Source organism: Homalodisca vitripennis, chromosome 3 (genome assembly GCF_021130785.1).
Source record: "Homalodisca vitripennis isolate AUS2020 chromosome 3, UT_GWSS_2.1, whole genome shotgun sequence".
Taxonomy (NCBI): domain Eukaryota; kingdom Metazoa; phylum Arthropoda; class Insecta; order Hemiptera; family Cicadellidae; genus Homalodisca; species Homalodisca vitripennis.
Window position 1 is genome coordinate 162,553,118 of NC_060209.1, and position 17,916 is coordinate 162,571,033.

The window sequence follows — 17,916 nt, forward strand, 5'->3', positions numbered from 1 at the left end:
TGATGCTATCTTCAGGGCAGATAAGAAACTACAAAATAAAGTTAACCTATAAGAATATTTTATAGACTTTGAGGGATTTCCTAAACATAAGTCTTCATTAACTTAATGTAAAAATAAATATTATTGAAAAAATGCATATTATTACAGGATTTTACTAATTTATATTAATTTGTTTAATTATATGCATTCTGTATCAAAGTTGTCTATCCAATATTTGGATTATACCTGAATAAAAACTAGAAACTGTTTTCTTAGAGGATGCAGGATGTGATATTGGCTAAAATTAAATACAAATTAATGAAGAAAACAATTTCAATTAAGAACCTAGATTACTATCACTATGTTAAAGTTAAATAATACGTAAATCCTTCACGAGTGCCTTCAAACTCATTGGTACGCGCCGTCAAAAAGAATTACTTGAAGGCAGTGAACGTCAGCCAGTGATATCCCTCTAAAAAAATACAACGTTTAGTAGATCACGTGGTGTATTTGGCTGTGGTAATGTTTAACCCTTTGAGGTAACTTCCATGAAGAGAGAGCCAAGACATTGTATCACTTCATGAGGAATTACGCACATTTAAAGTAAAGAGTTTAAGCAATCTTGTTATCAAACCTAAATAAAAAATAGTCGGAGAACAAATCGAAATGTTGCAGATTGCACATCAGTTATACCTTTAGGAAAAGGCATGTTTTGAAATTATTTAGGATTTAAATTCATTTTAAACATGGAATTCCCTCAAATCAACTTAGGCTACATATACGGGTGTATACTGTAAAATTTTCACATCCACACTTTCGTCCATTTTTATTGTTAAATGACTACAACATGCTCCTAAATTCTGATTCAAGTCTTAACACTCCTCTTTAAATGATCTATTATTAAAAATTTGTTTTCTATTTTTAACAGAGGTATCATAAAGTACCGTGACTACATTTTTAAAATATTTAAACCTACATCAACACCTTAGCAGCTCATAACAGCGTATCTTACTTTTTTATGTCTTCGTAATGCCTTAAAATATATGAAATAATTATTATTTCTACTAGTTTTTAGAAGACCTAATAGATAATTTTGATCTCTTTCGATTAAATGTTTCCAAACTAAAACGAGTGTACCTTCTTAAAGGTAGATAGAAGTATACCTACAGGGTGATACAACTATAAAACGTTTAAAGACCATATCTTTAATTATTTTTTCGTTGGCTTCATGTGCCCTTATGTAATTGAAAACGTGTTCTTTATGACATTATACGAGTTATATTACCTATTTACTGTGTAAGTATAATAGAAGGTATAACAGTATCACCTGATTGTGTAATATGCTTTGTTTTCGGGATTTAATTAGACGAGAATAAAGTAATTAGAAACTTTTTTAGGATTTATGAAGGACAATTTAAAGAATCATATCTGTGAATTAATAAATTGTGTTCAACAATCAAAGTGGCTTTGTGTCGCCTCTTTCGTTACCTAGAAGCATAATTTCATTAAATGAAATTAAAAAGCCATTCATATTATACTATTATTAAATGCTGTTTAACATGCAAGGGCTGCAATAATAAATTAAAGTTGTCTAGCGGAGTTTTGAATTGAAATAGTTGAATTGAATTAGAGTCGCGTGTTTGATAAGAAATAATTGTTTTGTTTAGTTTTATTCAACTATGCTGAAACTGCATTAATTCAGTTGGCTGATGAATCGCAGTGATTTGAGAAGTTTATTTTATCAATTTGTCCACAAAGTGTATATTTTACTAAGTTTAAAAATAATATTTATTTATGAATCATGAGAAGAAAATTATTTTAGTTATTGCACTTAATAAAATACTTACTTACTTAATAATTACTTAATAAAAAAATCATGAAACTTTATATAAACAGAATAATAATTTAAATTTTCATGAATAATGCTACACCCTGATTACTTAAATTCAAATTGTACTACATTTTGATAATGAACTGTGGGAAATCCTAATTTTAAAAAATACAATTCATTTTTTCTTGTATAAAATATTTAACTTTTTAATCGCATGTGCTTCTTAGTTTAGTCTGACTGATTGTATCTTTTTAGGTATATTAAAATACTTAATTATTAAATTGTAACTAAAGAAAACCTTACAACCCTTATGAGCTGGAATTCGCACAAATAATATAACAACCCCTTGATGTTAACCAGCGTATTAATTTTTAACTTATGAAACTTAGGAAGTATCTAGAAGATGAACTTTAGTCAGAATTTTCAAGCCAAAGGGTCTTGTAGCATTCGTATGAAGTCAGAACCTCCATTCTCCAGGTTCTCTTAAGAAGCTCCTAAAGTATTTTTCTACCATCGTTTTATTCTTGTAATACCTCCATGTCACCCCGCATGCCCTCCACTTCCAGGTACTCTTGTTTCCTAGGTTGACCCTGGCTGGACATCTTCCTTCTTCATGAGACTCGCTCTCAGAGACATCTAGTTACTGTTCCACCCAATGAACTCCATATACCTGCCTCGTAGAGCTTCACCATTAAAAAAAGTTTCTGGCTTTAAACAGGGGCATCATCGCGTAATCTTATCTGAATTGCATGTTACGCAGGAAATAGATGAAGTCACTGATAGATATTAAAAGACATCAACGAAGACAGACTCTTCTGTAAAAAATGTAGCTTTTAAATCATCATTTAACTGTTGGATATTATTTTAATACGAACATTATTAATAATTTAGATTATGAACAAACTCCTAGTGAACACAATGGTTGAATTTCTTCAAGTTAAATAATTATAATTCAGTCCAAAATGAATCAGGGGGTTTTTGTTTCAAATAACGAATTAACTATTGATTTTTTTAGGCAGTGAATATAATATGTAATATAGACGTATAACCATGCAACTAAATATATTCATTCACTGATCTGAGGGTACATGCCCCGCTCCTGATATTTATTCAAAGAGCGCTACGCGTAACTGACGTTGTTTATCACAGATGAGAAATCCTTTTGGTAAATACTTTAAAAACATTTAATAAAGTACTTTAAGAGATTGATAAATTTTTTTATTAAATGCTTTATTTTATTTTTTATTATTTATTCAATTACATTGTTTTACACAGTTTGGCCTCGCCAAGTTACATAAAAAAACTTGTCGGCGAGGTCCAGCGATATTTCCTTACTTCTACTGCTCCACTTCTACTGGCAATAATGTCTTTAATAAAGTTGTATCGCTTAAATCAATTTACTAAATTAAAATACTAATGACGATTTATTTGCGGTTTAGGGCAGGCATCATGTTTCTATTTATATTTGGCAATTGTATGAATATGGTTTGAACTTAATATAACAATAACAATAAAATAATATAACGATTACATAACGAAAACAATATAAATTACAATAACATGGTTAGATATTTGAAAACGATTTTTCTAATAATAATAACAATATATTCTTCTAGGAGTTCAGTGGTGTGTAATACATGCATACCTGTCTGAATTTGTTCCTCTTTGTCTGTCTCCAGCTTAATTTTACTATATCAATATTGAACTTAAAATTTATTTCTATAATTATAAGTAGCTATGGTATTTTAGAATGTGTTAGGGTGTTTCTTTATCATTTCAGATGATATTATTTATTATTAAATATATGTATTATTTAATATTTGTGAATTTGAAGAATCAGCAAGATAGATGAATTTACTGCAGAAGAGTTTCGTACGCAAAGAGCATCGATAAAGTTTCTGCAACTGCCACTGAGTGACCCATCTGAACTATCTTCAATAAAATATCTATAACAGTTTATAGATAGTCTATAAAATAGTTTAACAGATCATTTCAAAGGCTAAGCGAAATTGGATCAACTGATGTGGATATAGCTGGTCATTCCTTTCAGTGCAGTATTATAGTTGTGAAAAAGAGTATAATAAACTTTCCATAAACAAAAAATATGTTTTCATACTCTTGTGATGTATTAACGTGTATTTTAAAAACAAGCGCTATTAGAAGAAAAATATATTTTTCTAGAGAGTTTCCTAATTATTTATGATATGAGAAGATTGATGCTATTAGATAAAGTGTTTGCCAAATTTTCAAAGATATTAAACCTAGTGGCATTTATAAGATTGTGTAGAAAAGGATATTAACTCAACCAACCCTTAAGAGAATTAGATAAATTAGTTATCGTTGTTTTTGTGATGACATATTTTTCTTTCTCACTAGAAAGATACTCACAATATGGGTATTGAATTCCAGTGTCGTAGCTTAAACTGTTATAAAAGCAATATATTCTTCCATAAAACGCATACATACAGGCAGACTAAAAATAACTATTTATTTTAGTAGATGTGTATGAATACAGGTAATTTAACACACGGAAACTACTAAAAGTACAAAATTAGCAGGAAGATGGATGGATTAAAGGGTCGGTGCAAACAAACCACTGACCTGTCCTCTGACACGTGGGAAATATATTAAGATCCTATAGTGGATTATATACTAGTCATTTAAGCATAAAACACGGCTCAGTCTTTGAATGAGTGATAATAAGCTAAATATTTTTGTTAACCTTTATTTTGGCGTTCTAAAAGCTGTCTCAAAATTCTCATATAATCTCGTGTCTGCGTTGTAAGTTAATCAAGGTCGCGAATATCTCGGTTCTATTGCTTCAATAATGCTATAATTTATTACAAAAAGCAGATTATAGAATTTAAAAAAATATTATGAATATACATGAATATTACCATGATATATTCACAAACCGACACGGCGCGGCGCTACCTTAACTTGATTACAACTGGATTAATTTCTATAACTAACACAAATATTAAAGTCATATAAAGATAAAGACCCTGGCAGTTATTTGATACATTAATATTTACCTTTTTAAGGATGACATAACCAATGCATAATTAAGTACGTTTTGAAACCCACTCTTTTTCACTTCTGGCTGTTTTTTATAACTGTCAGTAGACTCTATAGCGAGTTTAACAAGACTCGATGTGTCACGTAAATCTGGGTAACCCAATGAATGTCCAGGAGTGGCGCATCACTAACCACAAATGTCGAGATGATGATGGGTAAAAAGGTACGTCTACTTTACTGAAAGCCTAAAATGAGAGATTATAGCTTTCCCTGTCTACTTAGACTCGATAGGCTGGTACATAACTGGCATCCTCTTCTTCCTAGGTGACAAGACTGAGATAGTGCCCGTTATACCTTCTCCTCGAATCTCGACAGGAAGCAGCCCCTACCTACAACCTGATCCATCCTGTCACTCCGAAAGCAGAGCAAAGGTTAGTTGGGTGGAACGAGGAGTTTCCTCACCTTCTTGTCCTAAGAAGAAAGAATATATTTACGTTTTATAATCAAATTGTAGATTTTCTTTGTAGTATTGGGTTTGGATTTATATATAACTGATCATTGTTCAGTAGTGTATAAATTTTGGTGCTACATATACATTGCATCATATACCAGAAATCAAGGTCAGATTTGGTTAAGATAATAGACTATAACTTATTTAATCAATGACAGACTAATTACCTGAGCGTTAGTAAATCCTATCAATCGAGGGGCTGAATAAAATTACTTTTCTGTATGTCCGTGCAGTACCTCCAGAAAGAACTGACCTATAGACTGTGAGTTTTGCGTGAAGCTTCGTTTCTATATAAATAACACGGAGATTGATTACGGTTCATGTTATTCAATTGGATTTGGTTGAGTTTTAGCGAGTATTTTCACACTGGTTACGTAACTAGTGTGAAAATATACTAGTTGCTATACGTAACCATAATAGCAACGAGGAAATTGCAGGATAAATAGAATTGTAAATAAACTAAATAAATCTGCCAATACAAATAGTGATAAAATTCTACAAATTGTCTTTTCAAATAATACTCTTAAAAATTGAATTTTTTTGTAAAGACAGCTAATCGATATCTAAGGTCCAAAACGGAATTCTAAAAGTCGAGGAAAAGTTTTTCCACCTGATTGTAAGACTCGCTTTATAAAATTACATAGCAGTAAATGATTTCTATCACCTACCCTTTATTACATAAACTATGCACCTTCCCTTCATCTTAGTTATATAATTAAACTTAATCATGGTATTGAGATGAATAGATGAACAGAAACACAGTAATGACCACGCCCTTTGTTATTGGACCCTATTGCCTACGGGCCGGACTTCCTTGACAGTTTGATCAGGCTCTAATTAACACTGACACACGCCGGTATTCCTTTGTCATGGATAGTACAAGTAGGGGTCACTTCAAGGGTGAATAGGATGGTCTTTTGATTCACTTAGGACAGAACTTACCTGCACTTGAACAATAGTATTTCAGAGACATCTCAACATCGTTTTGTCACTTTCTTAAGCATATAAACAAGTTGGGTTTGACCATATCGTTGTCCTAACGGGCTCTTCAAAGTTTTCTAACATCATGTGCAATATAAGGGTAGAAGAAATAAGCAAGACTTGAGAACTCCCTAGGTAGAAACGCCTAGAAACTAAACTTCTATTGTTTTCTATTATTTCAAATGAACTTAAGAGAAATACTCAATGATAGCAATTGGAAAAAATCGTTTTAACTCAAAGATTTAAAATTCTATTTTATCTCTGGTGCTATATTTAATTAATTTAAAAAGTATGCAATCCAGTAGATCAATTTTTTTTTATAAAACAAAACAAACTTACATTTTATTAATTAGTTTAATCCATATTACGTTTGCTAAAACAGGGGTATCTGGACCTAGATGTGTTGCCGTCCGTTTCATGACTACTTTAAAGTACACTCTATGGTAAATCGTCTCATCGATATTCTTCGGTAAGAATCAATATACCAATAACAAGTTAAGGATTATAAATATCGATTGAAGATTTCATTTTGGTGCCAAAATTTTATCATCAATCGTTCTCGCTTTGTTGTATCCTCCCTGGTCTTCGTTAGAGTCCAAGTTTCTGTCTTATACCACCGGGCTTAAATTTCAATGTATCAATTTTGATGTACTAAAAACAATTAAATTCTGCTGACCCTGGTTTATACACAATCTGCTCCGAATATGTTTTCGGAGATTTATTCATTTTTTATATAATGTAATTATTCAGTACAAGTTCAACGACAAAACATTTTTCGTAACATAAACTCGTGGTTTACTACAATTATATAAATAATATAAATGATTTTGGTATTGTGAATAAATGAACTTAGTAGCATTTGGTAACTTTAAATAACTCAAATGATGAATAACTAAATGCATTAATTTAGTTATCTCAGTTTGACGTTAGAAATAAAACACCTTCAGCCAATCAGACACGACGTACACTGACTAGCTCCTAGCACTGAAGGCCCTAGTACCCAATTAGCGCCCATGTCCTAAGAAGAAATTAAACGTGACCCGGTCACCACTATGTGAGTTGGGTCTCATAACATCTGGCATCAATGGTTAGGAACGTCTAAATTAACACGAAATTACAGCCTATACTTTTACTCAAAACTCGTTTATAATATTTTCAGTGTTTTTAAGCTGTTTCGTGGTTATTAGAAAATGGAAAGTATTTATTTATTTATTTATTTCCTTCCAACGGTCAAAAACCAATTTACATTTGTTAACTTATAATAGGATTAAATCATTCTTAAACAAAAGGGCCAAACCAAACATGCAACTGGACTCTAAATCAGATCTAGGCATAAGTAACGTATAATTAATTGTAATAAGAGAGTATAAATTATATTAAAAATTAGTGAAAGTATATAATAAATTAGTGATAATATTAACTTAAATACACTACTGTAAGATGTGATACCATATGGAGGAACAAACAGACAAACAATAACAGTGCAAATAAACTATAAAAATTATTAACAACAATGAAAGATAAACTTTAAATGAGTAACAAGAGTAAAACATATTGCCATTAATGACTGATAGTGGTAAATAAAAAAAAATTGAAAAAAATAAAAAATATATAACTTAAATGCATGCACATTATTGTCTAAGACGTGACATATGAATAAATAAAGAGATAAATAGTAACTGTGCAAATAAACTATATAAAGTAAACAACAATGGGGAAAAATACTGTAAATAAATAACAAGAGTAAAATATATATAGGTACCAACAGAGAGAAAAAACTATAAAAACAACAAATGCAAGCAATAAGTTAAATGTAAATATAATAACCAAGAGGCACAGTCGTAATTATAAATGTGTAACAAAAGATAAGCAGAGACAATAACAGAGCAACACAACAAGAATAATGGGGTAAAAGTTCAGACGATATGTAAGTCATGACAGGCCAGTCTCAACTCTCTCTTGAAGGCATCACAGCTCATGTTAAAGAAGTCCAGATGTCTGGGGAGGTTGTTTGCCAGGCGTTGAAGACGTGGAAAAGCACTGTGAAACATGTACTGTGTGGTGTAGTGCCGCCTTGCAAACAGCTGGGGGTGACGAAGATGACGTGATGCCCGGAAGTCCAGCAATTCGAGCAGATCAGGTGCATCAATAACAGAGCAGATCAACTTCTTCAAGAAAAGCAGATCATGAACTATACGTCTTGAATGGAGAGGTTCCAAGTTAAACTGAACTCGAAGGTCATCAGTCGGCACATTACGGTACTCAAAGCCCAGCCGCAGCCCAATCAAACGAATGAAGCGGTTCTGTATGTTCTCAAGCCTATCAATGTGACCAACAAGGTAAGGGTTCCAGACAGTAGAAGAATATTCAAGTATGGGTCGAACAAGGTGAACGTAGAGGATGTTAAGGGCTCGGACAGAAAAAATATCACGACTGGTCCTAATAACAAAATAGAGTGCTGCATTAGCCTTTTTAGAAACCGAGCCTTAAGTTCAAACTTTCAATCCGACACGCTAAACTCAGTGTCATCCCGCTGGGTAATATCCACCATGCGTAAAGTTAAATATAAGACATATAAGTTTTTAAAACCCTGCCTACTATTCCTGTAATTTCATGTGTGAATGTGTAAAATATATTTAAACCCATGAAAGAAAATATTTTACTACTTTAATTTACCCAGTTGCTTTTCAAATAAATATAAATATGCTTTCGTTGTTAACAATAACAACACAGAGAACCTCGATTTTCTTGATTTATACTTTTTGTGAAAAGACCCATTATTTTTCACTAATATTCTCCTTTTATCGGTAACTGTATAAAATGCGTGGATTAACATTACAATATAATTTGTCTCCTACCCAAGCCTACCCATAAAATTGCCCTGCTCACTTTTTAGGACACCTGTCATATTCTGTTTTAGCATCTGCCTTAAGTACAAGCTGGCCAGCGATGAGCCACAAAACCAAATCATCAATAAAAACCACTTCTCATAGAACAGTAGTACTTATAATGTGAATCTTTAATATCTACTGAACAGTTTTAATACTAACAGGAGTCATTGAGCATTGTTTAAGTGCTCGAAAATTCCGCTAAAATATGCTTATATTTCCTTTTTTTTTTAGGAGAGGTCAATCCCTTTTAAATCTTATTCTACTAGACCTCTGGAACCATTTGTCTGTGCGGAGATCTTATCAAACCGAATAAGAGAGAGAGTTAATATACGAGTATATGGTCGATTGTAGTGATAAAAAGTGCTATGGTCACAAACAGGATTCAAACCTGTATTGCCTCTAGGTCAGGTCCAGAGTCCGACATCTGAGACCACTCGGCCATCGGGACTTCCAACCATGCTTAACATTAGCATGTTAACTATAATTGTTTTAATGTATACATTGAGCATGGCATTGATATAAGCACCTTTTTCTCCGCCGTTCCCCATATAAATCGTCTTGCACCCCAAAAGAACTTAAATTTCAAAATTAAACTTCATTTTCACACTATCTTCCAAGTTTTTTTTAAACTTTATTCAAATCATAAAAATCGTCTTATACCTATCTGTAGATTAGAACCAATACATATTTCACTTTTATGTTAATATGAGAGCAACAGTCAAACTCACTTTTCATGTAAAAATCACAAATAATGAAACTTAAAAAATTGTGACTATTAGTTGAAATGTACTAAAATCAGAAGTTCTTATATACAAGTTTAGTATTCATTGTTTATATTTAAAAAAACCTCTTTCAGTTCAGTTGCAACCTAATGGATTTCAAGTGTGTTTAAGCAGTAGGTGTTTGTTAGGTTCAATACTACTAAAAACATATTTAGCATATGCAACCCTAACCGAAACCACATTCGACTGGCAAGGAAGCCATCTTAACTCCGCGGAGTAGTCTGACACAGTATGCAAGGACATACTCTATGAGTAGTTTCAGTTTACAATAAAAAGGTTCGATGACAGATATATCATTACGCCGGCTTCGGTTGTGAGCACTGTATGAGAGCGTGTCCCGGGAACCGCAGCGGTTACTTTCACTGTCAACAGAGAGTAACTGTTCCTGTCATTAGCGAGGAGGTTTGGTGCTTTCGTACTCTTCAGCCTTGACCTACCGACGCTGTGCGGCCTAGTACAGTGGTAAGTCAGGTACTTTTCGTGTGTCTTCGTCGATTTAATATTGATATATCACATCGGAGATACTTAAGGGTCCTGGCAGTTAATTTTTACAACTCTGACGTTATGATAGATTTTTAAATTATTTTCAAACTAATTTAAAGCTCCACTATCCTGTGATTGTCTTCAATCATTATAAACACATAATTTATTTCTAAAAAAAATATTTTTTTACATTTTATACACCATAAGGTGGTCATAAAACTACGATAACAATATTGTATGAGGGGTAAAGGTCATTGTTTAAGAGCATTGAAATTAATATTCTGTTGTGCAACAGATAAGAAAACTTATTCGCAAATTAAGATAGTCGTCACAATAATGACTCTCAATTAAAGGGATAAATCTTTAGAAATTATGAAATAAAATCGTGTAATTTTTCAATCATTTAACAGTAACGCTTGTAAGCGTATTCACACGGACCACTTGACGTATAATTTTTAAAATTTACTACATTTCAACCTTACAGAATATCAAGCTGTTCAAGAATAAAAGCAGTAGAGTTGGAATTGAATCACGTTAATGAAGCCTATCACTAGATTGCTGGAAAAATTTTATTTATATTTGTCTATCGGCCTGTTCGCACAATATTTTGCCACCAAACTGACCTATAGACTTTAAATTTCTAATCAAACATTCATACATAAGCAATACTGAGTTTGATGATGGATGGGATTTGGCTAAGATTTAGCAACTATATTTTCATTGGCGTTATGAGTACCCATGATGGCAGCAAGAAAATAGTGGGATAAATAAATTTGTAAAGAAAGTGTATACAATTATATATTTTAAAAGTGATACTTTCATTCAATGAGTAAAACTAAAATACATTAGACTGGAGTCAATGTTAAAAGTCGGAGACAATATTTGACTTCAGTGCACTCTTGCGTTGTAGTACCCTCGCAAAGTGCCAATATATCTCGAGGAATATTTGATCTGTGCACTTTGAATTCTTAATGAAATTTCATTTCAACAAAGTGGAGGTTCTATGCACATGTCCAACCTTTTGCTTAGCGTCATTAATGCCTATCACACAGAAGGCTGACACAATTTCTTTTTGTCTACCGGGAAGATGTAAACATTTATCTTTTGCATATTAAATGTTATTTTCGGAAACTCACAAAAAAAACGCAGGAAACTCATACCATGCATTGTTAAATGTTTCTTTGAAAAGATAATAACATTTCAGGCGTTTGACATCTTTATATGTTACTAAATGTATCATAACATTGGATGTTATACATTTTGTAATATAAAGATTGAAATGTCTGAAATACTATTATCCTCTCAACACAAAAAATTGATATTAGAAACCAAATAACCTAAAGACGCTTTTGAAAAATGAGAGTTAGAAATCTAATTAAACCAAGAGAGTACAATGTCTGGAAACGTATCTGGATCGTGTTAATAAAACTAATCTCTAAAGATATCAAATGTATGAACGCAAGAGTAAAGATGAAGATCTCTCACCTGGGCTTGCTCTTGCACTTGCGTGCTCTTTTATACCATTTATAGAAGTCTGGATGGATCTAGATTATCCAGAACCTAGAGGAATTGCAATGAAAGATAGTATACAGAGCCTAGGGAAACACAGACACTGGGTGACCTTAGTCAGAAAAATGGGTGTTTCAGGGGGATAAGAGTCTTTAAGATTATAAAATAATAGTCCCGTTCCAGCTGTGTTAACAGGGCTATAAAATAATGCTTGGGACATGGAAAGAAGAGGCTAGAGCGTTAGGAGTGAGATCGTTATTTGAAGAACATTTAAGTATGTCATTAAAAATTGTGTACCAAGCAAATTCAAATATAAAAGTAAAACATATTTCAAGTACACTTAGATCGTTTGTTTTATAATTTTAAGATGGGTAAACCAGGCATCCTACGTTCTCGTTATTTAAACAGATTAAATTTGACGGTTTTAAATTATGCTAACGTACAAGGCTTGAAGTTCGGAATGTTATTTATGTACTATTAGCTGAGCCATAAATTTCTCCATGATCTGTAGAACACCACAACTTAAATTACTTAGCCTAAACTGTCGGGAGCCTTGATGGGTGATTCATGCTTATGAAACTTGCCCAAATATTTAATGTATACTTTTTCGGGTAATTGTATTACTATAAAGTAAGATCTGTTTAGTTAGATGCTTAGTTATTTTTGTCAACATGAATTTTTAATTGTGACATAAAATTTTACTTTTTCAATATTGATTTATAATATGTAGGACGGTGTTTATTTGTTTCAAACCGTTTTAAAAAGCTTCCGTATCATTTACTATAACCACCAAATGTATAAATAAAATTTAACCATACTATCTAAATTGTATTCATTATATCAAATGTACAGTCGCAACTCTATACCATCGGAAGGTTAATGAACTAGACGATATATCAATAACTTACAACTAAAGATTTATTCTAAAAGCATCATCGTTACAATTCTTTAAAATTACATAATATGATCAAAATATGTAACGGCTTGCAAATTTATTGGTTCATGTCAACAATGAGTTAGTGTATAAAAACTATTCCAAGGCCCTATTTCATTATCACATTTTCTTGCGGGTTACTAGGCAAAATTGTGCATTTGACCTCCTTGTTCTTTGTGTAGCTCAAAGTACTATAATGTCATAAAACAACACCTGTGGTCATTTATCAGGAGAGCATCACATGTCGTGGTGTTGCAAATCCAGGTAGTCAGGGACCTGCTAATCAATACTATTAATTACAGTTGGTGGGTGGTCTACAGGCATTTAAGCCCCGTCCACATTTCAAAGACTATTTAATTGAATTTCAAGGCAAACACCCGAAATATTCGTGTCCCACCATAACAAACGGAAAGAGGGTGAAAATGGAAGAGGCAATGAGGGCACTGCTAGAGACAATATTAGTCTTTTCTGTTTCCCCAAGTGGAATGGGATGGACGGACAGTCAGACCGCGTCGTGCTCATGCACTGGCGTCTCTCAACCATATACTAAATAGTGTATAGTAAAATTCGTATTATTGTCTCAGATACCCTTAATGTTTAATGAAACCTGCTAATCAATACTAATAATTGCAGAGGTGGGTGGCCACAGGCATTTAAGACCCGTCCACATTTCAAAGACTATTTAATTGAATCTCAAGGCAAACACCCTTAGCGGCGGTGGACGACGATATGACAATGTTATCAGTTGCAACACAATACTCCTAAGACAGAGCCTATAATAATTACAATTCTAGATACTAAAGTTCTTATTACTGTCTCAGAGATCCTTAATTTTTATCCCCGTTAGGAGACTAGGTGACGGTGGACGTCGATATGACGATGTATCAGCTGCGACAATAACCCTAAAACACAGCCAACCCGCAACGCAATCATCTGTTACTCTGGTACTTGGTGACTCTAAATGTGTAAACTACGTAACTCAGGAACTTCACCAACAATCTGAGTGTCATTGACATACAGCTAGGACATTCTTTTGCATACTGTATCGATAATATCAGAGTGGCAGTTTAATGAAGTAGTTTTAATGGCAGTATAAATTCTATGTTCTGTTTTTGTGTGGAATATTTCTGATAAGTATAAACGTTCTTCGGTTATTCGTTAGTTATTTCATGAACCAGCCACATTACATAAAAGCAGATCTAAGCATAAATGTGATCCTCATGCGAAATTTTTACCAACGAAATTAGAAGACAACCAGCGGCAGCAGTTGTGTCAACACAATTAAAATTAAAATTGCCAGTAATTTGTCAGATGTTTACAGGTGGAGTTTCCAGTCAAATTTGTAGCATCCGAGTGAGGTGATGAAGAACTTTCCGTGCAGGTAAATATAACACTTATTTTATATAAATTATAGTGCTTGTATTAATTGACAAGCAAAAATACTTATAATATAAAAAGTTCTAAAATGTTTATCAGTTTAATATTTTCAGCGTTTACAATTTATTAATACTAGATGTACGTAGTAATAAACCAAAATTCAGCTAAATCGTCTTAATATATTAAGGATTAAAAATAAAGATTTCGGGGAGAGGCATGAAGATAGTTAAGCACATTAAATTTAGATATGTAGTAATTTTCTGTAATAGAAATAAAACTGCCACATTGCATCTTTAGGCCTATAAATAAGTGGCTACTAGAATAATTTAATTTGAATGTAATAACTTAATTCATAATGTCCAATCAAATAAATCCTAAATTTAATTATAAGCTGGAATAAGATAGTCAAGTTAAAATGTGTAAATAAATCACTCCACTTTGTTTCTTGAGAGTTGTGCCTCTAAGGTACTAGTCGAGTGTTTTCCAAATTCAGATGTTATCAAAATTCATATATAGTGTTAAACTTAAGTATCGTGTACTATAATTCTTTGTGCGTTGATCATGAAAGATTTTTACCAGTGTGTTCAATTATGTTATGTAATATTTTAATTGATGATACGATTAGGTTCATTAATGACAGCAGTACATTAATGAAATCTGATGGCTAAGAGCACAAGGTGATAACAGTTATCCACTTAATAGGGCCGTTAAAATGTTAATAATTGTTGGGTATTAAATCTTAAGTTGTTTTATGATGTCTAGATGTTTAAGTACATGGAAAAATTAACAAGGGCAAATGGTTGACTCTCAAGAGAAGCGTAAGGGTGATTAATAGATAGATTCACCGAGGCTACTTACATAATAGAGTTAATCAGGTTCAAGAGTTTAAGAAAAATTCTACGTTCTTTAAAAATTGTTGGAATATAATTTTTAACCCTTTAACAAAGAAATGAATTGGTTATGAAGGTAAGTTTCTGCAAAGAATAAGTTACAGTGAGTATTACTTTGGCAGAGCTATATGTTAGAAGACGACTAAAAACCTGTGTGAGGCAGTTTTTAATTGTCAGCCATTAATAATTTAAAGATACATTAGAGTGCTAATATTTTAACTTTACCATCGTAATAAATGGTTCATGATAGGTTTAAAGTTATAATAATACAGATTACTAGTACTATAACAAATAAAAATATACAATTTAATTTGATTTAGTAGAATATTTGATGATTTACTTGAAATTTTAACTGGACTTTAGTTCATATAAATATTAACTTTTATTGATTACTTTTATTAGGATCAATTACTAATTTAAGTAATAATCAAGAAATTTAGAATAACGAAGAAACATTGTTGGTCATGGTTGGTTCATTATTTTTAAACGCAGTTTTAACAGAATTTGTTTGAATGGAAATCGAAAATCTATAGATTCCGCGTATGAACTTCATACACTTTTTTTAAGAATTCTTCGCGTAAACATTGGTATTATAAATAAACGGCTAATGCTTATGTAATGGAACCAATTTAAGTTTCTTTAAATGCAGTAATTATTATTGTTGGTAACACAATGCTTAAACTTTACCATAACTTGATTGAGTAAATAAATGTACTTACTGCGGTTTGCATCTCACACCAGTTGATTGGCAGAGGCTCAACACTACTGGCGGTATTTGACGTCCGGACACATTAGTAAACACCTTTCCCATTAACTCACGTACACAAAATAGCTGCGGGCCAGTATTACTAACCAGGAATAGCTGGCCTAGGTTCATCAATGGAGGATCTTCTTTCTATTTCTATGCGCTTAAGTAATGAGTACTGCTTAGAATTAAAGAATGGTTTGCTAAAAGCAAAACATGGTTCCTACCTTGTACTTTGGTTTTAAAACGTTCCTTAACATACTTAAAATACACATTTTAAGATGGGTGCCCAGCCTTCGTTTGTTTTTGTAATTTAAGCGGATTAAATATTACTGTTTCCAATTATGCTAATTTACCATGTCAGAAGTTAAGAAATTTATTTATTTCCCATTAGCTGAGCCATTTTTTATTGATTTCAAGTAGATTTCAACAGATTTTTAAGGGACTTTTCAATTATTTTTAAGGGATTTCTCATTGATTCCAAGCATATTTTTTACTTTTTTATAAACAAAAGTTTTACTTTAATTCCCTGCAATTTTTTATCCAATTCGTGACAGATTTATTACTTGATTTTTATTTTACTTTGGGCAGAATTTTACATTGGTTTACTGATGTTCCCAAAAGTGAGCCAGGAATCCCATATTACTATCTACTGATGGGTATCCAGGCATCCTATGTACTTGTTACTTAAGCAGATTAAATTTGGAGCTTTGTAATTATACTAACGTACAAGCTTGAAGTTCGGAATGTTATTTATGTACACGTACTATGAGATGAACAATAAATTTCTCCATAATCTGTAGAACACCACAACTTAAATTACTTGGCCTAACTCTCAGAAGCCTTGATGGGTGATTCATTGCCTAAATGTTTAATGTATAATGTTAATTAATTAACTATAAGTACCTTTTTTGAAGTAGCTTAGCTATTTTTACTAACTTACATTTTGTGTATATTTTATAAGTTTAATTGTTAATATTAGTTTATTATATAGGGTGAGTCTGACCACCCGTGCACTATTTACAGCTGTCTTAATAACTGACTTCCACACTTTTTCTATCTCTTTTCTCCATAATTTGGCCTCTTCTAATCCGATAAACTTATTTTAAATTTTGAAAAATGCCCCTAAAGGGCCCAATTTGGGGGGTAAGGGTGCTTTTTGGGGAATTTTCAAATTTAAACATGGCTCGTGTGATACATCAATTTAAAGGTCTAATTACACCGAACATTTTGGGGCAAACAAAAGTTACTTATCTTTAACGGTATGTACAGGGTGTACCAAAACGTTTTGAAATAAGTAGACCTCGCGCCCCTTGGGCCGTAACATGGGCTCTTATGGGAGGGAGAAATTCCCTCATTTGCTGGAGAAATCCCCTCATGTGAGGGAGAAATTCCCTGCTCACACTCTTATCCTATCAAAATGTTCCAAATTCTGGGTGTTTTGGGGTGATTTGGGGTGTCAAAATCGGTGTTTTTCGGTAAAATCGGTGATTTGTTGGGTCCTCACACTCCCCGTGAGGGAGAAACGAGGGACGGAGGGAATTCCAATATGGCTACCCCCATGAACTGGCGGGAAAAATTGGCAGGAACAGGGGAACCTAACCTCACTTTCTTGGTTTCCCGCGTATTCAATATGGCTGCGCCCATGAATTGGCGGGAAAAATTGGCGGGAACAGGGGAACATAACCTCACTTTCTTAGATAGCTGCGCCCAGTTGGCGGGAAAAATTGGCAGGAACAGGGGAACCTAACCTTACTTTCTTGGTTTCCCGCGTATTCAATATGGCTGTGCCCAGTTGGCGGGAACTGGGGAACATAACCTCAATTGTGAAAAGGGCGGGAACATAACCTCACTTTCTTAGATGGAGTAAACAAGAGAAATAAAGACGAATCGTACCTTATTGTGTGATGATTGAGTCGATGTGGGCCTGGATGTGGTTTCGGAACATCCGCACTACGTATAGTACCCAGGTTAAACATTATCCA

General features: G+C 32.8%; 1 protein-coding gene across 1 annotated transcript in view; it reads left to right on the forward strand.

Moving 5' to 3' along the window:
• Window positions 1-14,246: 14,246 nt before the first annotated feature.
• The window catches only part of LOC124357714 (UDP-glucosyltransferase 2-like), a 43,516-nt gene continuing 39,846 nt past the window's right edge, over window positions 14,247-17,916 (forward strand). Inside the window, exon 1 of the mRNA XM_046809723.1 lies at window positions 14,247-14,300. The gene's annotated coding sequence lies outside the window, so the exon portion shown is untranslated. The remainder of the gene's footprint in view (window positions 14,301-17,916) is intronic.